This window comes from Pelodiscus sinensis, chromosome 2 (assembly GCF_052426305.1).
Source record: "Pelodiscus sinensis isolate ZL-2025 chromosome 2, ASM5242630v1, whole genome shotgun sequence".
NCBI classification, from domain to species: Eukaryota; Metazoa; Chordata; order Testudines; family Trionychidae; genus Pelodiscus; species Pelodiscus sinensis.
In genome coordinates this window covers 179,557,499-179,584,160 of record NC_143053.1, presented here as the reverse complement: position 1 = coordinate 179,584,160, position 26,662 = coordinate 179,557,499, and the positions used below count along the sequence as shown (strand labels likewise).

The following is a 26,662-nucleotide window of genomic DNA, read 5'->3' as shown; positions in this document are numbered from 1 at the left end:
CTCTCAATTCATGGGGGAGAGGAAGGTCCACAGTGAGGCTTGTGCAGAGTGCATTGGGGATGGCTTGTGGTAACATCTTCAGTTACTGCCCATATGGTGCCTCTTCTGAAGATAAGTAGCAGAATTTGATATACAGAAGCATCAGCTGGGTAATTTTAGAGTGCACACATAAAGGGAATTCATCCTGAAACTTTCAAAAGCACCAGTGTTGAAGTATAGACACAATTACTAGTTTTCCAAGTTTCATATCCAAACTTGCTAACAGTGGCATTGGAACATTTTTACAGTAGGGGTGCTGAAAGCCAGGGGTCCCCACCAATGTTCCCTCTAACTTCTTCCATCCTTATGCAGAATAAATTTTGTTATGTGCACCACCTGTAGAAACACATGCTGCCTGCTGTGAGGACTCTGCTAATTAGCTGGGCAGCATTTGAATCTCTCCCAGGAGGCTTCCTAAATGCAATCTTATAAGGAATACTAATCCCATCCCAAACATTTTAGCTTGCACCCCCTTACTCTTGTCCATGCCCCTCTGCCCCCAGAGCAGGGGCCAGGAGTGGGGCTGTGGCTCTGGGGGGTGCAGACAAAGATAAGGGGGCTGAAGCTGGGACCTTGTGTGCAGACCCCAAACATGAGGCTATAAGGAGAGCCCTGAGCATGGGGCTGGCAGCAGTCAGAATGCCAGGCATTGGACCAGGAGGAGCTGAGCTGCCCGGTGCAGGACCAGGAGCAGAGCCCCTGGTGTGGGACTAGTGGCAGCCAGGACCCTGTGCTCAGGACCAAGAGAAGCCAAGCCACCGGCATGGGGCTGTGAGCAGAGCCCTGGATGTGGGGTTAGCTGAGACCTTGTCTGTGAAGCCCAGTGTGTGGGTGACCTGAGTCTTACGGTCAGGATCTGCATGTAGGGAAGCAGAGCTCGGACGCAGTTCCTGCACCCACATGAACTTCAAAATTTTCTGTGCCCACTACTGTGACAGACAGCAAAGCAGCATCTTGATTTAATTGGTCAATTACCGCAGGTCTTTGTGTGTTCAAAAGCCCCATGAATGCAAATCCCCACATACCCCAACAGTGCAACACAGCTCTGGATTCTCAAGAAGGAATCTCAAGAAACTTTATCTTCCTTTTGACAGCACCAGCAAACTTTTCAAGTGAAACACGGGTGCTCCACACCCCTGCTTCCCCCACGGATGTTTGGTAAGAAGTGAAGCTCTTACTCTGGTAGGAAGGTCTTCTCCCACTCCTTTTAGATGAGTTGACATACCACCTGGAAGATCTGTGTGTGAACCACTGCCCTATAAGAACCTATATGGAGAGCAAATACTTAATATTGGGCTCTTCGTTCTGGCAGAGAATGCTATAACATGACCCAATGGCTGTAAATTGAAGCTAGAGACATGCAGACTGGAAATAAGATGCACATTTTTAACAGTGAGGATAATAAAAGATTGGAACAATTTACCAAGTATCATGGTAGAATCTCCATCACGGATCATTTTAAAATAAAGATTAGGTGTTTTTCTAAATTAATTGTTAGAGCAGATATTTGGAGGTGGGGGGTTAGGCCTCTGTTATTCAGAAGATCAAACTATCTGATCACAAGGGGCCTTTCTAGCCTTTGAATGTATGAATCTATGAAATGCATTTTTCAGCTCCAGATATTTAGCTATTTGGACTTTGGGAAGTTGTATGATTGCATGTATACTTGAGGTCCTGATCTGACATCCAGTGAAGCCAATCAAATTCCTTAATTTGACTTTAGTATATGCTAGCTTGTGCCCTGTGTATACAAACATTTTTGTTCTTCTGTGTTGTGTTGGTATGCATATACTCCCACTCCTTCCAGACGTACACTCTGCATAGCTTAAAGGGGAGCATACTGTAATTTAAGGAGTTTTTTTGTCTGTTCCATGTTCTGTTCTTACTGTAGCCATAGTTCACACTCCTAGGGTATGTCTACATTTCATTCCTCTTCCGAAGGAAGCATTATGGTGCTATTTTGAGAGGGAAAAACCGGGGTTATTTCAAGATAAAACCCCTTCCCTCGAAATAACCCTAAAAAATGAGTAAGGGTTATTTCGGGGGAAGGGGTTTTTATCTCGAAGTAACCCCGTTTTTCTCTCAAAATAGCACTATTTCGAAATAGCATCATAAGGTGATTACGCAAATGAAGCGCGGGATATTTAAATCTCCGCTTCACTTGCAGTGTCGGGTGTCTGCATTTGCATTCCTCTCTCGGAAGAGGGATGAAGTGTAGACATACCCCCTAGTGTCTTGGCATCTGTGGTTAGGATGAAATTTTCTGTGTGTTGGAAATGGTTACATGATATGTCTAACTTCCATTGCAATAGAGTGCAATACTAAAATGGCAGTGGACCAGCTTTTAACTGTTCTAATTTTTTTAATTCTCTGGTAGGTATCTAGGGTAAAAATAGATTGTGGTTAAGGTGAAACAAAAGGAGAGCTTCATAAGTTGTTAATATAATGTGAGTCTTACATGAGAAGAAATTATTTATAGACTCATAACATTTGCTGCAAGGAGTTTTAGTGTGTGGGACAGTGTTACATAAAGCTCTCTGAGAGCTCATTTGTATGCACTCAGCTGTGAAGGTTATGTGAAGAGTTTGTCTTGTAGGGTGTTTCCATTGTCCCTGTTTTGAGAGGAAGAGGAAATGCTGTATGCTGATGCACCAACATAATGCTGCATTTCACTGGTGTCAGGACGTGAGGGAGAGATGAGCTTCTCCTTTTTTCTCCCCTTTATCTTTACTGTGTAGATTTTATTCTTTAGAATTAGAGATGTCTTTGCATGCATTATTTAATAATTTTTGGAAAAAGCACAACTCAACATCTTTGTTCGTATAGCAGTTAAAATGAGGTTGAGAGAATCACAAGTGCAACCGTCAAGAAATGAGAATCAAAGTCTCACATTGTAGGTGACTTTGTACTATTTAAGCTCAGCACAGGCAACTACCAGTAAATCACTGTTCTTTGAAGGAATCCCTTCTCTGCTCACTTCATACAGTTGCTATTTTTAGCTTTTCCCCGTACATTTCATGTAAATGATTCATTGTGTCGCTTGCAGTTTCCCTAGGATTGTTTTTATCTGCCTTCACATATCCAGTGTCATCTTTATAAATGAAAAACTGGAGCATGAAATCTTTAGTGAGTAAAAAAGATGAACTGGTTTAGTCAGACCAACAAATAGTACGTTTTTCCAATTGATTTTTCATTTTCAGTCCTTTACTGCAGTACATTTGATATAAGAATTGTTCAGTATCTGTTAAGCAAGACATTTATTTACTGTGTTAGAAGATTTACCTGGATTTGCTCGAATCCTTAACTCAAATTTTGTTTTTTGGAAAATGTAATGAAAGTGTGCATGTTTTATTTAAATCATTGCTCTGGGGTGGGGTTTGGGATGAGGAGTTCAGTATACAGGCTGCTCGGGGTAGAGAGGTCTACCCTGGCCCTCTTTCACTGCAGCAGCTTAGGGCCAGGTGCAAAGTGCCTCTCCATGACTGCTGCAGTTCCAGGGCTTAACGATGCAACTTTTATTCAAGCTGAATATTTAGTTTACTGCTCTAAAAAGTTCCAGTTATTTCAGAAGGGTTACTCATGGAACATACTGTTTGTTCAATGTTACTAGAGATACCATACTTTGACCTTAAAGTAAACCTCATTAGATGATGGCAAGTGCCACTGTGTCCTAAGCCCCTCTAATTGTTGTGGGGTTTGTCAGTTTTAAGGTTAACCCTCATCCTGGTCTACCTTGAGGACACTCACTTAAGATTTCAGCTTCCCAGCTGTCACCTTTCAGGGAGAGATCTGCATGTCTCTTTCCAGATACGGGGCAAAGGTTTGTAGTTTCTGCACACCTCAGATTTTCCCCAGTAGGCTGCAAAAGTGTATCCAGTTACCTTATCAGTCAGCCTTCACAGCACAAAAATATATTTACTCAAAAGGTCAGACTGTTGCAATGAAAACCTAAAATACAAACAGTTCTGATCCCATGCTAAAAGCATAGTCCTATATCAATCTTACAGAGTCCTAGGCGGCCACAATATTCCCAACCCTTCTGCAAAAGTCAGTGCTGTGTCTGGACTGTTTAAATTCAACCTTTTTATACCAGATCTGCTTTCTGTGTTGGTCTCTGAAAATCCAGTTTGAACCAGTATATGCATGCCTCCCCATGGGGTGGTACCTGGAGGTGTTCACAGCCTGAATGATACAGTCCACCAATTAATGCTAGAGGGGGAAATTGACGAAGCATGCAGTGCTCTCTACGCTACAAAGTAAATAGTGTCCTGCGCAGATATAAAAATGTGAATCTGCATTCGATCTGCATCCGCTGGAAACAATATGCATCCCATCAGCAATCCACTCCAGGCCTTTTATATCTGCACCTCAGCAAGCAGTAGGTGGATGCCCTTAGAGTGCTTGTTCTGCCCTGGCGCCCCACCAGGTGCTTTCTGGGGAGCAGGGTCCAAGCCAAGAGGTACAAGCATTTGTTCCCAGGGCATGCTCCTCTGAAGGAGCATCCTGACCATGCTCCCTGGTGAGCACCAGGCAGTGTGGAGCGGGATAAGCATCTGAGTGGAGCCCTTTTTATTCAATATCCACATCCACTCCAGTATCCTCAAAATTTAATCCTGGATATTCATGGATTTGCAGGATTCTAAAAATAAAAATAATAAAAACCAGGGCAAATAAGCCTTTTTGAAATTGTGTAAGGATATTGGGAGCAAACTTTTCAGACAGAAATGTGTTTTGGATTTTTTTTTAAATTGATGTCACTTCTTTAATATAGGAGACGCTAGAATTATACCTGTGACAGAGAATCTACTGCACATCACAAACTCATCTTTGCTCCTTGCCTTTCTATATATCCCAGCCCCTATTATTATTTAAGGCAATTTTGTCAGGGCAGTTGACACTGGACATTTTTTTCCTGTGACAGGCTCCATGCTGCTGCATCTCACACTCCGCTGAGGCTATCCTTTTCCCCCTACTGTCTTACCTCCTTCCTCTCCTAGCTCTTGCTTCCTCCACACGTAAGTTTTCCCTGCCCTGAACCCCTATTTTCTCTTTCTTTTATAAGTGTTCTGCTATACGCTTCAGGTGCCTCTCACTTCAATGAGCTCTCTCCTTTTGTGGCATGTTTATTCATGCTGTTTGCACCATCTCCCCTTGTCTTCAATTCACTTTCCCATTTTCCACTTCTTGACTGCTACTCCTGATCAGTGTTTCCCAGTGCTTAAGATTGTTTGGTCGACTTACCTTGACATGAGTAGAACTGAGACTATCAGTAGCTAAAGTGATTACTTTCTCTCCAATATGTATTTTTGAAGATACAGGAATCCCTTCCCTTACAGATATTAAAGTTTTAAGTTCCTTCCAGCTTCACACACATATCTTACACCATATCTGGAAAGAATCCAGAATCCTTAAATCGAAACCAATTTTTTTCCAAAAATTGTCTAATACTTAATAAAACAGGAGAGCAAGACAACAAAGCATCCTTATGATAGGTACATCACAGTCTTTTCTTTGTGCTTCCAGGAAGAAATGCTGTGTGTGTGATATTTGTGCCAAGGCCAGTAATGCGGAGTTTCTTTTAGTTCTGGCTGTAGAAAAGGTTCATCTTGTATTCCTATGGAATACAGAAGTGACTTGTATGTATTATGGTATAAGATGCAATAAAAACTGCAAATTAAAAAAAACTGAAACTCAGATTGACCGACTGATCTCAAGATGTTTTCTTAGAGACAGCCCTTTAAAAGAATGATTTTAGTTGTACTCTGCAGCCTTGGGTTCAGTTTCCATTCTTTGATTCTTACTGCCGTGTGCTAGTGGAGCTAAAGAGCTGCACAGCTAAAATGCTTGGCTGGTGCGTTGAAGAGGTGGCGGTCCTTCACATTGTTCAATATTAGTATTCCCTCAGCTTGATAAAAGAAAATGCACTGATGGACTCCAACTGCTGTTATGATGTGAGTAAAATGGGTGAACATTGTGAAGTCAGTTAGGGATACAGAGCACTCGGCTATTACTAAAAATGCTATTTTTAGGTTTTTTTTAATGAAGAAAAACCAGAATTCAGTTTTTTTTTGAGTCATTGCAATGAACTGATTTTAAGACGTTATTGGACTTTGAAGGAATATATATGGATGTATATATTTTATAATATAGGATGTCCCTGAGGGAAGTATAGGGATGATGCTTCTGTGGAATTAAGTTTTCTCTATAAGAAGCTACAAATAACGTGCGTTTTCATTACAGCCATTCTGTTTTAAGAGTTGATAGTTCTTGGGTATTTTATGGTTCAAAACTAGGCAGCTGCAGTGCAACAGTTCTTTATCAAAGTTCAAAGGAATCCATTTGGACACTGTTAAATTATCCTCAACCCATGAAAGATTAATACATTTAAATTTATAGAGAAACTTTAAATATTAGAGGGGGAAGTTTCATATGCAATAAATTATTGACAATCCTACATAATCATGTTAGTTTTAAATGTAACGGTTTGGCTCTAGCACAGAAAAATTAAATCTGGAATATATTTTGACAATTTGAGCATTTCTTCCTTAGCATGTTAGAAGTCCCAGTGAGTGGGATGACTCTTAGGCTAAAAGCTGCACATGTGCTTAAGTGACACTCTGAGCTAGGACATCATAATATAAAACAGTAAGATGCTGAACATCACTACATTCAGATGAAGATGATTTTTAATGTTAATTTTTTATTTTGACAAATGCCACCAGAATTCTTGTGAATTTCCATGATGATTATTCATCGAGTTGTCATAATTTTGGAATTGTGCTATATTTAAAAAATTGACAAACTAAGGTTTTTGGCTGGCATTTATTTATCATGTCATCTTTTTTTTTCTTAAACTTTCTAAACACTTAAAACAAATTTTGTTAATTTAACTGAAACTCCCCAATCTATTTGTTTAAAAGTGCTTTAAAACTTTATTTAACTATTTTAAAATTAAAAAACAACAAATAATCTGCTAGCACTTTAAAGACTAACAAAACATGTAGATGGTATCGTGAGATTTCGTGGGCACAGTCCACTTCTTACGGTGACCAGCAAATGATGACAGTAATCAAACTGAAATTCCCCGTTGTATAAAGTAATTCTGTTCAAACTAAGTAATATAATTTTTGTTAAGCAAATAAAACATTCAGGCCTTGATATCAAGACCATCTTCACTTCATTTACTATAGATGAAACATCACTTTTCCCTGACTTGTTGCTTCTTGCATTGGGCCTCGTTCCTTGAGAAGTTGTGATGCCTTTATTTGTGATAGGGTGACTTAAAAGAAAACAAACGCCACAGGCAAAGTCAATAGACATTGTAGGTTTGATTAACTTGATTTACTGCCTTTTTCAGTTTCTGTCTTTTAAAGGTCTGTGAATGGTACTGAGTAAATGTTATAAGAAAATGTAATAATGAGATTGTGATGATGGATATTTAGCTCAGTTCTCTACCGTAGAATTATTCAAACTTGGATGGCAGGGCCTCCAGGGAAAGCTGCTGGTGGGATGATACTGCTTTATTTAATGTGTCCATAGCCACGGAACCTTGCAGCTGCCATTGGCTGTGGTTTGCTGTTTCCAGCCAACGGGAGCTATAGACGTACGTGTGTGTGTGTGTGTGCGCGCGCGCGCGCGCATGTGTGTGTGCACGCGCACCTAGTGAACATACATAGGATACGGTTATTAAAATTAAACCATGCTGTATTCGGGGATTAAATCAGTTACTGTTCCTAGGAACCTGTTAGATTACTTTATATAATCTATTTTAGCAACCTCAAGGACCCCTATTTTGTAATAAAATTAAGGGACCTCCCTTACTCTACCTCTTCTCTGAAACCCTGCCCCCAGTTGCTCCATGCCCCTCCCTCTGTCACTCGCTTTCCTCTATGCTCTCTCAAGGGGGGGTACAGGGTTGGGGTGTGAGAAAAGTGAGGGCTTCGGCTGAGGATACAGGGTTCCTGGCCAGTGGGAGCTGCAGAGCTGGCACTCAGACAGTAGCAGCACATGGAGCCTCCCTGATCACCCATGAGCCCAGGGACTACAAGTCTGACTGCTTCCGGGAGCTTAGCCCTGTACTGTGAGCCGCAGGAGGTACTGCGAGGGAGGGAGGGAGGAGTAGATCAACAGGACCCTCAAACTCCTTGGAGTTCCCTCATACAAATGAGACCCCAGTGTCTGCAGATCCCAGTCTATATTTTGTACATAATATAGAAGGAATTGTGTGTACAATATAAGCGTTATACAATTGTAGTACGTTCACTGGGGGGAGGGGTAGTACATTCACTGGGGGGAGAGGGGGAAGTTTTACGAATTTGGAGCTTTACATTAATGTCAAGTGCCTCTTATGATTTTAAGGGTCAGAGCAACTTCTGAACAAGTAAATGAAATTATGGTAGTCTAGAACCTGTGGCTGTGACACACATGATCCCCTGTTTTGTAAGTAAAGGGGAAGCACATAGTTATTAGCTTAAATTAGCCAAGCAAAGAATCCACCATATTCATGTAATTGTTTCCAGTATGGTGTAGTTTCTATTGGATGGGGAACAAAAGGTCAGGAGAGATTTCATTTAATTATATTAATGTTTCTTACTCTTTTTGCGTGAGCTCTTTTGTTTGACTGGTTGCTTAGTTAATAAAAACATTGATTGAAAGTAGTTTGTCAGTTGCAAATCCATGCAAATCCATTTTTGTGCAAAAGATTTGAACTCCTGTATAGAAGAAGGATAGTGCCCAAAATGGTAAGGGCCTTTCTGTGCTCTAAGTACAGAGAGAGGTGTGATAAAATCCTTTTTACAACACTTGCCCGGGTCCTGTTTGCAACACTACTGTATTTTGTAATACGCCATAGTACAAAAATGTGTTCATGCAATGAAGAGTGGCACTGTAAAAATGATTAAGTGGAGTTACATTTACTGACTCTGAGATTTCTGCATAAGGTGTGCTTGGCTTCCAAATTAAAAAAAACAAACAAACCTGCTAGTCTTGCAAATACTGTTTGGTTTATTTGGTTGGTTTGTTTTTGTTTTTATTTCACAGACACCTCTACCTATAATTTGAGGACAGATTTTGCTTTTAGTAATCCCTATTCAGCTCTGCTTTCTTTCAATTTAAACAATTGTTCTCCTCATGCTCAAGATGCAATATAGTCCAGCTGCCTCTCTGTCAGCCAAGTTGTCTGTGTGCATCTAATGGGAGTAGTAACAATGTTTCCTCTAATTTTTCCCATCCATGTGTGGAATAAATGTTTTGTGCACCAAGGCATGTGTGGATGTGTACCACCAATAGAAACACAGCTGCTGGCTCAATCCGCTGTATGGCATTTGCATCTCTCCTGAGTTGTTGCCCAAGTGCAAGCTTAGAGGGAACACTGGATTGTAACTGATTTTTGTGTCTCATCATATGCACAGGTGGCCTGTGACCAAAATTTGTCACCAAACTTGGTCCAGTGGTTGGAGCATTAGCTTCCCTGGGCCAGGTTGGGTAATGAGTGTGATGATCCATACCCCATTTTTGTCCCCATCTGATCGTATTGTGAAGTATTTGTTGATTAAACTTTCAAATATATCCCAGTCCTAAAAAGAAGACACATTTATGAGGGGTCCTTTTCAGGAAAGAATACATTTTAAACTATGCTAATTAGTGAGAAAAAGGACCAGGTCTTTTGTCATGTAAAAGAGGAGCTCCCTGGAATGCTTTCCCTTGTGCAAAAATATTGACTTTTACTACCCTGGAAAGAGTTTTACACTGTCACCTTGTGTGACTGGTAACCAATCATGTGACCCAGTGACCTATCTCAAATTTTGAATAAATCATACTTGTAACAAATTTCCTGCAAATGAGTTTCCCCAGACCACTAATTACTTGGTGAATCATTTTGAGTATCAGATTCAAAAAATTGTGATTTACATGCAAACAGTTTTCAAGTACAAATAAAAAGATGAAAGGTGTTGACCCTATCTATTGTGAATTATCCACCCACCTTTATCATTGCCAAAACTAGCTTATCCCTCACCACAGAGTTAATGTAGCTACAGAAGTGAAATCTCAATATATTCTTCCAGTAGTTAACAAAATTTATGACTAAATTCTGTTTGTGGGTGGCTTGTGACATAAGTGGAGCTTTTTTCATATCTGAGACTGCTTGGAGTGGAGAGAATTGAAGTGATCTTATTGCTGTGACCTAGGTGGTGTACAGATGAACAGAAAGACTTGTGTTGGCTGGTTGCCAAAGGTAATGAAACTTTCAGTATTACCTTCTGGTTATTGTTTGCAAATGTTTCTGTGATTGTGAGTATGTGGGAGTGGGGTTTGGAAAAAAAATCACCGAGAAAGGAACACCAAGAAATATTTTATTCACATCAGGTACTATATTAGTATCTATGACCCTTGTAAATACAAAATGTCTCATCTGTTCAAAACTCACATGTCTTTGATCACTGGAGGTGTAATTTAGGGACACACAACGCTTACAAGCCATGCCTGAGAGGTTCCTCACTCCTTATAATTATAAAAGGAAGGATTCATAAAAGTGGGGGAAGGAGGAGTGGGGAATAAAGATTGCTGTTGCTAGATGTCTCCCCAGACATTACTGTTCCTGTGAACAAAGAGTGAACTTTACTCAATTGAGTTTTCTGTTACAAATATGATTCATGAATGTATGATAGAGATCATGAGGAAATGGAGACATACAAAGCTTTTTAGTTACTCAGTCAGTATGTTTCCAGTGTGTTTCCTTGCTGTGTTTTGAGATTCTTCTATGTGAATTGCAAAGAAGCAATGGAGATTGTGCCACATTCTAATTTTCACCTACATGAAAAATGTATAACAGCAGCTGTCTCTCTCTCTTTGATTATTTCAGTGCAGCAACTTGGAAGGGGACAAGTTCAAAAATAATCCGTACAAATGACACAAAGCTGCATGCATTGATAGCTATATAATAAAGGATACTCTGCATAAGAGCCAGGAGCTTTCTGCTAACACTTTCACAGGGGATTTTTCTGTGGTTGCTATATTGAAGAATATGCGGTGATAAATTTATCACTTGAACATACAGAAAAATTATTGTCCTATGGTGATTGTAGTGGAAAGGGAGTGCAATTTCAGCTTTGTGCCTTTTTGAACCTCAGAGTCATTTTCATGTTAAAACAACAGAGGAGTCCTGTGGCACCTTAAAGACAAACACACACATGTATTTGAGCATAAGCTTTCATATGTCCAAATGAATTTCTTAGTCTTCTAAGGTGCCACAGGACTCGTTGTTTTTGCTGAAACAGACTAACATGGCTACCCCTCTGAAAATTTCAGGATACTCAGCCTTGACAAAATGCCAGAAGGCGCAAATCATCATGAAAAAGTATGAGACATTTTTAGAACTAAGACTGTCAGGCTGCCTGTATCTCTTGATTTAAAGGTGGCTGTGAATTGTGCAGATCTGGGGTTTTGGGCCTTAATACTCATCCCTGTTGAAAAATACAGACTTGTCTGAGAAGAGCGCATATGTGAAAGACTATAAAATATTGGAACTTGAGTCTAGGATGTTGCTGTGTGTACTGTGATACTCCAGTCCCCTCTACTTGTCTGGAAATGCTCTGTGGACCGCAACATTAAACCATAAGCTTAGAGCCAGAAAATGGCCCTTGGGTGGTCATCCGTCCTGCCAAGCTGCCAGATCTGGTTCCCTGCCTGCCCCGCCTTCACTCTGTGCTCAGAGAAGCCCTCTAAACACTGCAAGACCAGGGCGAAAAGGGGAAAGGTTTTGCGTGCTATCCCTGCCCTCAGCAAAATTTTGACACTCCCATTGGCTGGAAACCAGAAAATGGAGCTACCTATTTTCAGGACAGACAGCACATGAAATACCCCTCCCCAATTTGGGCTCGCAGCATTCAGAGTCAGCCACACATAGCCCTTGCAGTCCCATTCAATCCTGAAGAAATGCTGATTTTGCTCCCACTATATCTGATTCTGTCTTTTCTCCCTCCCCTCCTTCCAGTGTTTGAGCCACACAGTCCTGGCCTTGGATCAGCCACTAAGGTTAAGTAAGGTTAAGGTTACTAATCAAATAGTCAATGCATTTTTGCATCGACTATCTGATTAGTCGATAGGGTGTGGCACTGCCCCTTTTAAATGCTAGCAGCGCCACACAGCTGATCCTGAGCAGTGCCAAACAGCTGATCTCGGGCTCCACGGTGCTGCCTCTTTGAAATGTCGCAGCAGTGTTTCAAAGGGGCAGCACCACACCGAGCCCAGGATCAGCTGGGGACTCCCCAGTTGACCCTAGACTTCACAGCACTGCCCCTTTGAAATACTGCTGCATTTTGCTTGCGCTTCAAACCCCATGGGCTGGATTTGCATGGGCCCCAAACCCCAGTGGCAGCACCCTTCTCCCACATGGCTCCACACCCCAGTGGCAGCTGCCTGCCTGCTCTCCCTCCTGCTCGCGACCCCAAACCCTGGCGGCAGTAACCTGTCTGTCCGCCATGTGGCTGCAAACTCCGGTGGCAGCTCCCCACCAGACATGCGGCCTCCATCCTGGCGTCTCCTGGAACAGCCAGTTCCAAATACAGCGTTTCCGGGACTGTCCCCATTCCCATCCGCCATGCAGCCACAGCAGTGGGAGCAGCCATGTCACTTACCTTCCAAATCCAGCAGGAAAGTGAGTGCTGTTGCACAACTCTGTGAAGTAGGTGGGCAGGCGGAGAAGTTTTTATGCACGGCCGTGCAGGCACACATCTTAGAGAGAACACTGTACTCGAGTAGTCAACTACCCGATAAGCCTAAGCTTAAGTAGTTGAATCGCTTCTTGCTCCCACCCTTTGCTGCCTCTGTCGGAATCAGCAAATGGGGGTGGGAAGTAGGAACCAGGTTAAAAGCCGGAAGACTCTTACTACATTTATAATGGAGCTCTGCAGAGGTCTCAGAGCTGGCGGGAGCTGGGAGCCTGTTTGCCCATCCATAGTTTCTACTGTTGACTCCCTGAAAATAATAATCTTGAGATCATTTCACTCTGCATCCCAGTCAAGTCCTCTGTTTGCAATCTGATCCCAAGCTGCTTTTCCTGCTCACATTCAGTCTCTTAACTCTCTCCTCTAACTTGATCTTCTCTGATGTCAGGATTTTACTTTGTCTTGTAGAAGTGTCCCTATTTCAGAATACAAACTGAATAATATAGTATCCTCCACTGGTTAGGGTGGAGGGATGATGGTAATATTCTAGCATGTTCATCACTGCATGTTCTTAGGTGGCTGGATTATATTAACTCTAGGAAGGATTTGACAAAAAAAGAGAATCTGACTGTTTATCGTACGATGTCAAATATTGGCATTTACTGGCCTAACACCCCTATGGAGAAACTCATTAAATAATGTACTAAGTGTGGCAGCTGGTCCGTGTGGGGTATTTGTCTTGTAATATTTGCTGATTTTATCAGGGCATGAATAGAATATTTAATATATCTGTTTTGACTAATTTGGTTGGAACTGCCTGAACTTATTATGTGCCGCTCTTGTGTGTTTTGCAGAACTCTCAAGGAAGCCAGCACTAGAAAGAGACAGGGTTGTGTTTCTGCTTGCCAGACCCAGTCTCCAGCACTGGCCCCCCTGATGGCAGTTTGCACATCCCTGTGAAACCTGCCAAGCTGGACGCCACAGCTTTGCACGACTGCACTTTGGCTGCCACTGTGCCCCCTTCAGAGCCAACGAACCATGCAGTCCTAGCCTGTGACACAGGCATCCATGAAGAGCACTATGTAAGTGAAGCAGTGGAAGATGATGTGCCAAACTCCAGAGAATACAGAGATGCCTGCACCATTACTGGTATGAAACAAGCTAAATTATTCTACTTCTTTCTTGAGATAGGTACACAATAGCTAAGTTTTGTTTTCCTCTATGAAGCAATTGGTGACAGCATTTTCAAGCATAGTGAATCAGTGACTGTTCTAAAAAAATTTTTTTTGTGTGGGGGGGTCTGGGATATAGTGTGGAAGACTTGAGTGTTAAATGAATTCCCAGTCACAACACTACAAAAGAATAAAGCTTTTTGCAAATAGGCCATTAATTTATAACTGTATAATTAGAATACTGTAGTTATCATAGAAAAATAAAATTTAAAAGGCAATTTGGAGCTCAAGATTAAAAATAAAACTGGAAATGAGCAATTAAAATATTGTAGTTCAACAAAATTTAATTACTGGAAATTATGGAAATACTTACAATTAATAACGTAACTAACTTGGCTCTCTGGTTAGTGAGACAGCTCTAATGATTATCAAATGAGAGAGGAAGTTGCAGAGTGACCAGTGCTGTGGCTATTGTTTGTGTCTCAAAACAGCAACCAGAGGGAAGTTCTGCTCTCTTTCGGTCTTTATTGTGCTAGCTCTGGAACTGCAAGAGATAATACATCTTCCCATAAAGCCTGCATTTCAAAGAACCAGTTATGCCATTTGTTCCTTGTATATTAATTGTTACTGTAACTGAACTTAATCGATGATATGGATATTAAGTGATAAAAAGTTTCCATTCCCAACCCTTCATTGGCAAAGCTCATGAGGCTTTTATGTTCAACATAATGGTATTTCTCTGTTTTGGATACAATGTGATAACTGAATGCCAAATCTCAGTACTACTTCCAATGTTTCAGAGACTGTTCTAGGCATCAATGGGGAGAACCCTGTTGATTTGGATGAAAATTGGAAAGGCAGAAAGGAAGAATAGGGGGCACACAGTGGTCATGTCATCTGGTTGCAGACCCAGCATTTTCAACTAGGGATGTAAAATCTTATTTAATTAGTTAACTGTGGGGCTGGAGCAGCCCTCTGCCTGCTGCGGGCAGGGGTCTGCTCCCGGTTAACAGTTACCTGGTAGGCATCATTTGTTAAGAGTGATGTTTCCCAGGTAACTAGTTAATTGGTTATCAATTTGCATCCTTAGTTTCAACCACCTTTGTAATTGTCTATAGATCAAAGAACCTGTGGATGCCACCTTCCATCAAAACACACTCGCCCAACTCAGTTTTGCCCATACTCTGAATAGAGTTTAAAAATGTTGACACCCTGCAAGAAAGAAATGAAGAACGATAGTGAGGCATGCGGAAATGGGGACACACACAGCTTGTGGGGCAGAATGGAGGGATACACGGAGCCCCTGGTGTGTGCAGAGAGTTTGACCTACAGAAGCTATAAAGTATGTAACTCTCTAATATTTTTTCAGATGAAATTAAGTAATCTAGATTTGCACAGCTATATACTAAATTAGTTGAAGCAACTACCTGTTTCCAGTGCACTTGGAGTATCCTTTCCCTTTTTCCTAAAAGGAGTAAATGTGATGAGGGTCTTCAACTAGTTTTCCACCAATAGTCCCTGCCATCATGACCTTCTGTATCCTTTTAATTTGATTCATGTTACAATTTAAACCTATTTATTTAAAAAATGAAAGCCTGCAACTCTTTGAACTCACAAGATAATTGATACAACTGCTCAATTCCATAATTGTATGTTTGAGTCCTCCATAGAATTTTCCAAGAGCAGATTTCTGACCCTTCAAAAAGTCCCTAGCTTCCTAAGTATGAACTGCAATAGCCATGACTGCCAGTTGCACTGAGTGAGAAGCCAACCTGTTCATCTCAGAATTGGCGTAATACTATTGTTGTTTTCCCTACCATTGATGTTCTGGGTCATGGAGGTATTCATAAGATGGTCTCTAAGCTTGACTACAGTTGCCCAAGCATTTATGCTGCATTGAAACTTAACAGATAGACTAGGAACATTACAAAAACATGGAGTTACTGCAGAATTCTTGTAATAACACAGATGATGTGCTGAAATACCACTGAGATACCACTGAGCCAGATTACCTGTCCCCTGGGTTGCCCCACCACCTTAGTCTATTGAGCCAGACCCTCCAATCTTCTCTAGAGTTTTATACAGAGCAAACTCATAAAATGTTTTCCCTCTTTATCAATGAAAGAGAGATATGCACAGCTGCCCCCCTCCCACGGGTAACAGTTATTTACACTAGTTTTATTAATAAACAAAAGTGATTTTATTAAGAATGAAAAATAGAATTTAAGTGGCTACCAGTAATTACAGTTACTAAGCAAAATAAAACAAAACATGCCAGCAAAGTTTAATACACCAAGAAACTTGTTATATGTAAAATCTCATGCTAAAGTTCTTTCAGTCAGCTTCTTTCACAGATTGAGGAGCTTTCTGAGTCTGGACCCAGTCAGTCTTAACATTGAGTTCCAGTTTTCAACAGACATCTTAAATGGTAAACAAGGGTGTCTTGTTATCTGGATGCCTCCCTATTGTTTGGTTTCCCATCTTTGTCTCTTTTGCCAAAGGCAGGAATCCTTTGTATTCATTTTAAACTTTTTCACACTTCTAGTGGAGAAGTACAGCATCCAAAATGGTTTCCAGCATCAGGTGACCTGACCAACTGTCTTGGCAGGAGCAACCATAGTCCAGGCTTGCTGGAAAAATAAGACTATTCACAGATCATTGTCCCAAGTACCAGGCCATGAAATTCCTTGTGTAGTATCAACAGCCCTCATTTACCATGTCTAGATTATTAAAACAGGGTAATACTTCATGTTTCTAACTTCAAATACAGGAATGGTACATGGGCACAAATTGAATATACACGTTCAGCAGATTATAAATGTTTAAATGATACCTTACAAGGTATATTTTGCATAAAGCATGTTTGATTTGTGTCATATTCATATTCATAAGTATATTTTTATGAAAGCCTTGGTAGGGGCCCATCACATACATATCATATCTGTTCCAAGCATGTTGCAGAAGAATAGCTCTTGTGATATGTTCTTTCAGAATGTTCCCCCAGGGGACAATGAGATTATAAATCCTCCTTTTTATGACTGCATGCCAAAGCACTCCTGTTTTGTCACAAACATAGATATATTCTTGATAATGATCCACAGAAGGAAAAGCATTTTTTCTTTTAATGAAGTTCTCTTAGAAGTTGAGGTCAATGTTTGGTTTCCCACCATGAGGTTTTTTTTTAGACATAGCATTCTTTTTGGATTTCCTGTGGTGAAGACTTGCTTTATCCTCTACCAAATCTGGTTTGTTTATTGCTGCTATAAAATTGTTGGGTTTTTTTTTTTTTTTTTTTTTTTTTTTTTTTTTTTTGCATTAGCTGTATAGAACGAGCAAGTTTCTGCTGCATCCAACATAGGAGTACTTGTTCCGCTTCTGAACCCTTATGTTTCTGTTTAGAAAGGCAATTGCTAATTTTCCCCCCAAATGTTTAAGTTGAAGAGTATAGATTGAAAAATTTTGAAATCAGTACCTTTTTATCAGACAGAAAGCAAGTAGTAGTATCAGATATTTTTTGGAACTGGCATAGATGGACCTGTGTGGTGAAGTAGAATTAATGCAGGTCTTAATATGCAGACCACCTCGCCTCTAATTATTACCTTTCTGTTGAGCAATAGCAAATGTTTGGGGCCTTACAGAGTCTGCTTCCTGTTGAAGTAAAAATAATTGATTTGAATCTGAGTATATTCTAAGTATAATTTGTTTTATGTAAACATAGACACCAATCTTGAAACACAGATGGGCAATTAACAGCATACAAGGCAATCCCTTGTGTGAGAAATCTTAGCCCAGTATCAGTGCTTGGATCCCAGGGATTCTGCCTCAAGATGTAACTCCAGCCAGAAACCAAGATAGAAAACAATCCCTCCTGTTTGCACAGCTCTTGCTCTCAGAACCTCCCATAACAGAAGTAACACCATCAGAGCAGGTCTTCCCAAGATTGAACATTTCCTTCTGGACCAAGAAAAAGAAAAAGGAAGACTATGTAATAGCATCACCTGGTAACGCCAAGTACATGCAGGGAAACCCGCCCCTATTTCTGTTTACTATCCCGAAGTCCTCTCTCTCTCTCATATACACATGCAAATGACAATAGACTTGGTAATAAACTAACTCATTTTGGTTGTAAAGGGAGTTTTTCAAGTTAAGTAACTGGAGAAAGGGATTAAGGCTTAAGAAATGCCATGTGGTGTTTGCAGTAAACTAAAGCAGTGTTTTATGAAATTTTAAGGTTTCTTGACAGTTTAAAGAAATAGCTGAATAAAAATTATATTTCTCCCACAATGGTAGAATTTCTGAAATGAAAAAAACAATTGAAAGTCCTTCCTTTCCAATTAGTAGATGTAGTATGTATGTATCCTCAAAGTGGAAAGTAAGCAAGCTGTAAATGAAATTATTTTGGACGTTAGATCTTCTCAGTAACACTTCATGTGAGATTGCTCACTGAGACATTCGTCAGTGGAAGTTCTGTGGTATCAGTTTATCTAATCAATGAGAGATCCACATGAAAAAACAAAAAAAAAAAACCCTGAAATGAAACCTTATGTTAGGGTTTGAGAGAATTATGAGCTTAATTTGGGAACTTGAACTTGGTTAGAATGATTGCAAGTGAACAAGTTGATTCTTGAGAATATAGGGAAAGATTTTTGTTGTAAGGCTTGGGGAACAATGGAACCATTCTGCCTTAAGTGTACTTACATTCTGTCACTTGTCCAGTGTGATTTTATAGCATAGTATTTGGGATAGTAGCCATGTGTTGATAAGCTTGTTTTGTTGGGCACCAGGTTACTTTCTTAATCACATCCTCTCTATCTACAGAAAATCCAATTTTAAAACCGTACAACTGATGCAAGTGGTGAATAATGTAATAGTGTACATCAGTTAATAATGTAATGGTGCAGTGAAGATCTAACCTCAGTAGTTAGTTATAGAATTAGCTTTTCTTTTTCTGATTCTCTCACTGTCAGCTGACGGTCAGGGCAGTGAGTCCCTTATGACCGGCTGAAGTTCTTTTAAATTGTGCTTGGTTCTGTTACAGCAACTGAAGGAGTCAGGTTAAAGCTTAAACAGTTATTATTTTATTGTTACAGGGTAAACTTAGTTGTTAAATGCTACTGCTGTGTTACAGATAACACAGCCACTACAAAGGACAGGACAGAAATTACACTAATAAGTCACTTACAGGTACCATGAAACCCTTTTGGTTCTCTGAGCTCTTATTAAATGCATGCAAAATAGACACATAGCAGGTATATATTCTCACCCCTGCGTTCCAGACTTGGCGTGGCCAGCATCTTTCTCTCAATCCCTTGGGAAGAAGTAGGGCGAGGTTGGGCGTCCCACAGACCTCGGGAGACAATCAATACCTGCCAGCAGGTATAGATGATTGGAGCTCAAATGCGGTGGGCTACTATACCCCTCTTTATACCCTTTGGGTCACGTAGGCTTCTTCCTGGTCTCAAGTGGCCAATTAGGAAAAATGGCTTTGAATGCCAAGTTTCCCATGAAGGGTGCAAAGCATAATTCACACCTGGGAAAATGCAGACAATGGGCACTTCTGGTATGTGATGGGCGAAGATTCCTCTCCTGGGACAGTGCAGGCGTGTCAATTACTGGTACTAGCCATCCGGATGGCGGGAGGCCCTGGGTCATCAGCTAGCCCATTTACTGTCTGGTTTCTGTTTATGGTAGAGTCAGGGACAGGCAGCACACCTGCGTTCCCAGGGCATCAAAGGCTGACCGCCTTTCTCTTGCTCTCTGGGGGGGGAGGGGGAACAGATGGGGTTCGTGTCTGGCTACACTCACTCAGCTGTTCTTTCCTTTAGCATTTGTTTGATTTTTTTTTTTCTGATTTTTGTCTTTTACCCTTTTCTTCCATGCAACAGAAGTGGCTAAAAAGAATTGGAACATATGCTGGAGCCTGGTTTGGGTGGAGGGGAAAAAAGAGCAAGTGAAGAGACCTGTTGTTGATGTCTGATTGGCCTAGGACCAGCATCAGATCTATAATTTCAAGAGCATTAATACGCAAACATGTTAAATTTTTTGGCTTCTCTCCTTGTGCAATGTTTGATGTTTCTTTCCCCATTTTAGGTTTATGGCATAATTTTTAATTCAGTCATTCAAACTCTTGAATTACATTCTATTTGAGCTGTCGTTAGAAGCTCTTTTACTATATCTGATATTTTAACTGTTATGCAATGTGTTCTCAACTGAGGAGGCAGAATTTCTCCAGTTTCACTTTGAGGTGTGTGCTCAGGCCCAGTTCACCGATATACTTAAGCATATGCTTAGCTTTATGCATCCACTGTTACTAACTTGTGAGACTTGATCATAAATCTAAAAATATTAGTTGTTGCTTAAAGTGTCAGATCCTGGAAGTATTTGTACCTAATTACTGTTTTCATTTAGGGGAGGAAAAAAAGTTGGAGGTTGACAACTCGGATGGAGTTAAGGATGTTTTGAAGTGCTTTATTGAATTAGGACTGAGGTGCATAAATCCTATAATGATGGGTGCTATGTGCAGGTCTAAGATAGATAAATTATTACCTTCAGAATTTCAGAGAGACAAGGAGGCTAACTAAAATGTGGAGTTCTATATAAAAAGTGTGTGTGTATGAAGTTTTGAATGTCTGCTGAGTGTTTAGCTGTAGTGAGACTGCCAAAGCCAAACTGAAACAGAATTTTTAAAACTTTCTTTGGGGGGACGGGGAAGCCTACAAAAAAGGTTTTATACAAAAAAGTTACAGTATAGCTAGTTTATCCTGTAAACAGCAATCGTATTAAATTTGAAAATGTAATTGTCACTGAAATATGTAAAGAAAGTTTCAATTAAGCTTTCTCTGAAAAGTTCAATGCTGCCTTAATTATATTGATAGAAATGTAGCCGTGTTAGTCTGGGGTAGTTGAAGCAAAATGCAGGACAATGTAGCACTTTAAAGACTAACAAGATGGTTTATTAGATGATGAGCTTTCGTGGGCCAGACCCACTTCCTCAGGAAGTGGGTCTGGCCCACGAAAGCTCATCATCTAATAAACCATCTTGTTAGTCTTTAAAGTGCTACATTGTCCTGCATTTTGCCTTAATTATATTTTCTCCTGACAGCATTGTAATGTGGGTATGACTAATGCAAGTAAATATGATGGCAAAATTAGATTTCAGTGATGGTTCAGGTTGAACCACTCTGGTCTGGCAACATCTGTGGTCTGGCATGATTTTTATTTAGCCACATTTCCACTTATCATGGGTATGGTCAAGCTTCCCACAGTCCCATAAAGCATCAGTTCCCTACTGCCGGTCCGCAGACCAGCTGGCTGGGCTGCTGGAGCTCAAGCTGCCTATTTGCTGAGGCTCAGCTCCAGCAGCCATGTTGGCTAACTTTTTTTCACTGGGCCTGAGGCAGTGACAGGAGAAGGTGGAGCGGCGGCGCAGGGTTTGAGGCAGTGTCAGGAGTGGGCAGAGTAGGAGGCACCTCCCCCCTCAGTAATGGTGGCCTGGCTGGGACTCTGCACTCTCCCTCCCTTCCCCCTCTTCCCCATGGGGACACAAGATGTGCTTGGGAAGGAAGGGGGCACAAAGGAAGGGAGAGCACGTGTGTAGGGTTGCCAGGTGTCCGGTATCCTACCGGACAGTCCTATATTTGAGCCCTCTGCCCAGTTTAAAAAAAAAAATCGGGTGGAGTTACAATCGCCGCTTATTCTGCATTCTTTTTGTTTTGTTTTGTTTTTTTGCTCGACCAAAAAATACCAGGTGTCTATCTGGCAACCCTAAGCGTGTCTGGCAACCCAACAGGCAGGCACTCCCCCTGCCCATGCAGCAGTCACAGCTTCGCTCTGGGGAGTGCAGGACTGAAGTGGGGTCAGAGTTCAAAGGGGTGTTGGGTGAGGGTGTGGTGGGGTCATGGGGCAAAAGGGTGTTGGCATGATCTGTAGGGGTCAGAGATGAAAGGGTCAAAGGGCATAAGGCATAGGGATTTGGGTCAAAGGGTGTTAGGCACTGGGGAGGGGCTGGGTTAGGGCTAGGTGGACAGGTAACCTTTTATCTGCATATTTATTTGAACACACACATGCAAATAATAATGAATACACACACATGCAAATAAAATGATACTGGTCTGCTAAAAGTTTGTGAATTGGTTTGCCGGTCCATGGTATAAAAAAGATTGGGAACCAGTACCATAAAGTTTGTTTACAGCCACCAGTCCTGTTCCTCAGTGTTCTGGGCTGTTATTTAGATCTAATTTATCCCTGAATGTCATTTTAAGACCCCAGTAAGCAGTGGAAGTGTTAGTTATGCTGCTAGACAATACTGACCTCCCGTGGTTTGGCAAGTTCTCTGGTTCGGCACTGGTAGGTCCCGAAGATGCCAGACTAGATGTTCAACCTGTAATGGCTTCTGGATAACAGACCCAACATTTTATAGCAGGAAAGGGATACTCTGTTATCACGTATATGTTTTCTCTACTTGCTTTTAGGGACATCTACTGTTAACTGGTTAACCGGTGGCCTGGCCTTGCTGGGCAGGAGCAGCCCCCACCCACACGGGGCCCGGCCTGGCCAGAGCAGCATACCATGCCTGCCCCCTATTTAAGCAGTTAACATGTCAAACATAACATTTAACCAGTTAACTTGATTAAACAGGATCTTACATCCCTACTTGCTTCATTCTTTGTTCTGTTCACTGTGTATTCATGTTCTTTTCTTTCTCTTCCTCTTCTGTCTGAACCTCCTATCAGTAATCAGAGATATAGCTGTGGGTGTAGCACCATCTAGTGTATGTTCATAAAAAAAATAAATTAAAAATGCAATTTACCACATGATTAAATATTTGTTGCTGGCAGGTGCTGGATGGAAAAGGGATCTTGGGAGAAGCCTCCTCATTCTTTCCAATTTTTACTGCCATTTTCCAGAGACAAAGAGCCATATAAACTTGGCAAGAGGAAATGGAGTGTTACTGTTAGAAATGTCAGTTGCTAATTACTCCATTTTTGCAGATTGCAAAAGCCTTTTAATCCTCTTGCTTTTGCCTGCCTATCAGTAGCTGTCATTCTCAATTTATCTTTCTAGAAATGGAGATTCAGACTGTCTCTGGACATACAAAGCTCAAACTATATTGTAGGTGGCAGAACCAAAATGTTGTTGCGTTGTATGTCTTACCTGGAGGTTTTTGGCTTTTCTTTTCTGTATTGTGATCTAGAGACCTGTTGCTGCCAGACTGCAGAGGGCACAGCATAGGAATCCATACCTGGGTCTGGTATAAATATATATTAGGTCACCAAAAAGCATCATACGGTTTCTGATGTCATAATCATTGACTGACACACGCACACTGTGTCTCTGTCTTTGTCTCTGTCTCTGTCTCTCACTCTCACTGCATCTGGAGGTGCCGGTACTGAGTACCAGGCAGTACCGTCACAAAAAAGTAGTGCTTATGTATATACAGTGAAAATTATGTTCTTCATTACTGTGACTTAGGACTGATCACCAGAAAAGGGGGAAATAGGTTTATTTCAGGGTAAAGCAGTTTGTGTATGTCTATCCACATGTACATTGAAGTATCATTTGGTTTGCAGTGGGAATTCATGTACAATCTGAGCAAAACACTAGTCAAATGATTGCAAAGTCTCCAGAGGAGACCCTGGACAGAAAAATGCGAGCAGTAGGGGTTATCCAGTTTAGAAGTGCACACAATGGATATCTGGACTATAACTGTCAAGACAGTACCCTGGGAGTTTAGGTTGAACTTAGCTGCATTAGGTCGATTTTCAAAGCAATGAATCCATACCACCAAGCCCGTTCTGTCAACTTTAAGAGCCATTAATGTCTATTTCAGTTGCAAGCTTCCACAGGGCAATTGCCACTTCTTCACTGTCCAGAGGGAGTCTCATTCTGGTATTCTTGCACTTTAGAATGGGGGAAAACAATTCATAAACTTCCATGAAAATGGCTTTACCCACACAAAAGTTTGGCAGCCATTGCTGATCAGTCCATAGCTGCATCACTATGTGGTCCCACCAATCTGTGATTGTTTCACAGTGCCAGAAATGGCATTCCACTGTGTCCAGAAGATTGAATGCTGATGGCATTTGCCACTCTCTCAACTGAAGTGCTTTGCAAAAGTCTATGTTCATGGCCTCTCAAGATTCTTCCTCATTCCAGCAAACCCTGAATACACACTAGATATACTCCAGCATAAGGCTCACCATGGTTAATGTGATTGCCATAATGCTTTGATGCTCAATTAGATTCATGATGGCTTCAATGTTTACACTTCTATGGCGTCTGTGTAGATAGCAGGGGAAAAAGAGCACCAAAAAACTGTTTGATGTTTGCTTTCAAGTGGGGTGGGGGGGGAGGGAGCAGGATAAGAGTGCATTATGGGATGCTGATATGTATCCAGAACCACTGACTGTACAGTTTTAACTTAGAATTCAGAGGCACAGGAACTGTGGGATAGCGACCCATAGTTCATCACTCTCAAAGTCAACAGTAGTCACTTTACTGGGGACATGCTACTTCGAACTGTGTCAAAATCTTGTGGACAGTGGGGACATGCTTCGACTTGGGTACTAATAAATTCGACCTTATCTCTGAGTGTTGGCAAGGTCTGAGGCAAAATTAACATCATTTCATTGAAAAGAAAAGAAGACAGAAAATTTGTTTCATCTACAGATTACAGCCAGCTCTGCCTGTAATACCCTGGAAAGATTTGGGGTGAACTTTTGCTCTTATGAATCATAGAATAAAAGCACTGGAAGGGACCTCGAGAGGTCATAGAGTCCAGTCCCCTGCCCTCATGGCAGGACCCAGTACTGTCTAGACCATCCTCCCCTCCCCCCCCGATAGACATTTATCTAATAACATTTATGAATAACAAACAATCCCGTGGCACCTTTGAGACTAACAAATGTATTCTATCATGAGCTTTCATTGGTAAAATCAACTTTGTCTTACTCCAGTATTGTGTTACACACAGTTACAGGGCTACATAGCAAATAAAACTGTATCAACCCTGCACTGTAGATGGTGGAGTGACCTTGGCACAGCTGGCTGAGACCCCCTCCCCCCACGGCCCTGCTGGGCAACTGGAGACTGACTATAAAAGTCTCTGGAGCAGCTGTTGAATGGAAAGGAGGGGCTGAAGGAGCTCCTGGGGAGGAAGGACAACCAGACTAAACAGTGGCAGCCAGGCTGAGAGGTGCTCCCCGAGGAGCTGCAGAACCGGAGTGAGACTACGGGGTAGGGATGTAAAGAACTAGTCGATTAGTCAACTATCCAATAAGCAAATGCTTATCAGACAGTCAACAGGATAGTTGACTAGTCGCTCTTCTCTCCTCCCTCTGCCCCCTCCCCGCCCCGCTGCCTGTATCAGACTCCAGGCTCCACCCGCCATTTCAAAGTGGCAGCGCCGCATGGCGCCCGGCGTCACCTAGAATTTCTATCAACTACTTGACTAGTCGATAAGCACTTCCACATTCCGCTTTTGAAATGTACAAGAGCCCCAGTATTTCACATCTACAGAATATTTCTGCCCACCAATTATATAATCTGCTAGGTTTAACCACTGACCTTCTTTGACAAAAGGCAAACAGACCTTGTTCTCAATAATTTACTTTACAGTTGATATTGTGTTTCATGCACATGTCACACACCTGCAATCTTTCTTTTCCAGTTTTTCATTTTCTTTTTAATTCTTTCAAATATTTTTTGCTCTTTAAGAGATAATGGAAGACCAGTTTCAGTCTGTCTCTGGGATAATAATTTTATGACATGGACAGGAATCTTTCAACTTCTTTCACAGAGGCCACAAAGTAGCCATCAGATAGCAAATGGAATTTTTCTCCTCTGTTCTCGACACCCTTTTCTTTGCCTTTGCATACTTTTCTAGCAAACCATCTGCTTTCATGGCTTGTCATTGCCTCATCATTTCTGACTACTTCTGAATCTATCTCTTCCCCATCTCTTCAGTCCTGCAAATGAAACTCTCGCTCCAGCGGCATTTCCAGGATGGATGTCCAGCTTCCACCTCATACAAACATAACATAAATGAAGTCCTGCTCTCCTTTCCTGTCCTTTGGTATCACTGTTAATAATTCACGATTTTCTCTGCTGTTATCCACACCCACAGCTTTGGTATCTTTTTATTTTAATCACCTTTCTTTTTTTTTTTGCATCAACATCCAAGCTGTTGCTAAATCCTGCCAGTTATTATAGTGTCTTGGGGGGAGGGTGTCTGTCCCTACTATTAACATTTTTGGATTAATCTGTAGTCATTTCTTGGCTGGAGACCCCTCTTCTGGCCTGCTTGATTCTCTAATTGTTGCCTACAAGTCTATCCATCATGATGTAACTAATGTTTTTGCTCATGGCTTCAGTTATATCATTCCTCATGTTTGAAACCCTGTGTAGATTTCTGGTCTCTTTTCACCATCAAATATTAAACATTTCATTCTTGCCCTTTAAGCTCTATTTCTATTTGCATCTCATCTACCATGTCCCAGCTGGCACCCTGTGCTCTACCAAATCAATGTAAATTGACAGTTCTCTGTCTTCTATGTGGGACTCGGTGATTCTACTTATACCAGCCTCTTCATCCAGAATATCCTCCCCAATTCTGTGTACAAAGCAACGTAACTCTGACACTTCAAAATCTCTTCAAGACTTGCTAATTTAGGGGAGCTTTCCTAGTGCTGACTCTTTCTGCAACTTTTGTCCTCCTGCTGGAATATGCCATTCAAGCTAGTATTATATCAACTTATTTTAAGTAAAAATGCTTAACTACTGTATTCA

General features: G+C 41.2%; 1 protein-coding gene and 1 long non-coding RNA gene across 4 annotated transcripts in view; one reads left to right on the top strand and one right to left on the bottom strand.

Annotated features, from left to right (window-relative positions):
- The first annotated feature begins 13,584 nt into the window (after positions 1–13,584).
- Positions 13,585–26,662, top strand: part of TRAK1 (trafficking kinesin protein 1) — a 123,827-nt gene continuing 110,749 nt past the window's right edge. For 2 of the 3 annotated variants that reach the window (XM_025189033.3, XM_014577911.3), the window contains exon 1: positions 13,585–13,853. The gene's annotated coding sequence lies outside the window, so the exon portion shown is untranslated. Of the gene's footprint in view, positions 13,854–14,994; positions 15,219–26,662 lie in introns of all 3 variants that reach the window. The other variant, XM_014577913.4, reaches the window with a different exon arrangement.
- Positions 17,693–23,097, bottom strand: LOC112547240 (uncharacterized). Its single transcript, XR_003090985.3, has 4 exons — positions 23,030–23,097; positions 22,522–22,641; positions 22,187–22,268; positions 17,693–17,830 (listed from the first exon to the last, which is right to left on the bottom strand). It is a non-coding gene; the product is annotated as an uncharacterized LOC112547240 (long non-coding RNA).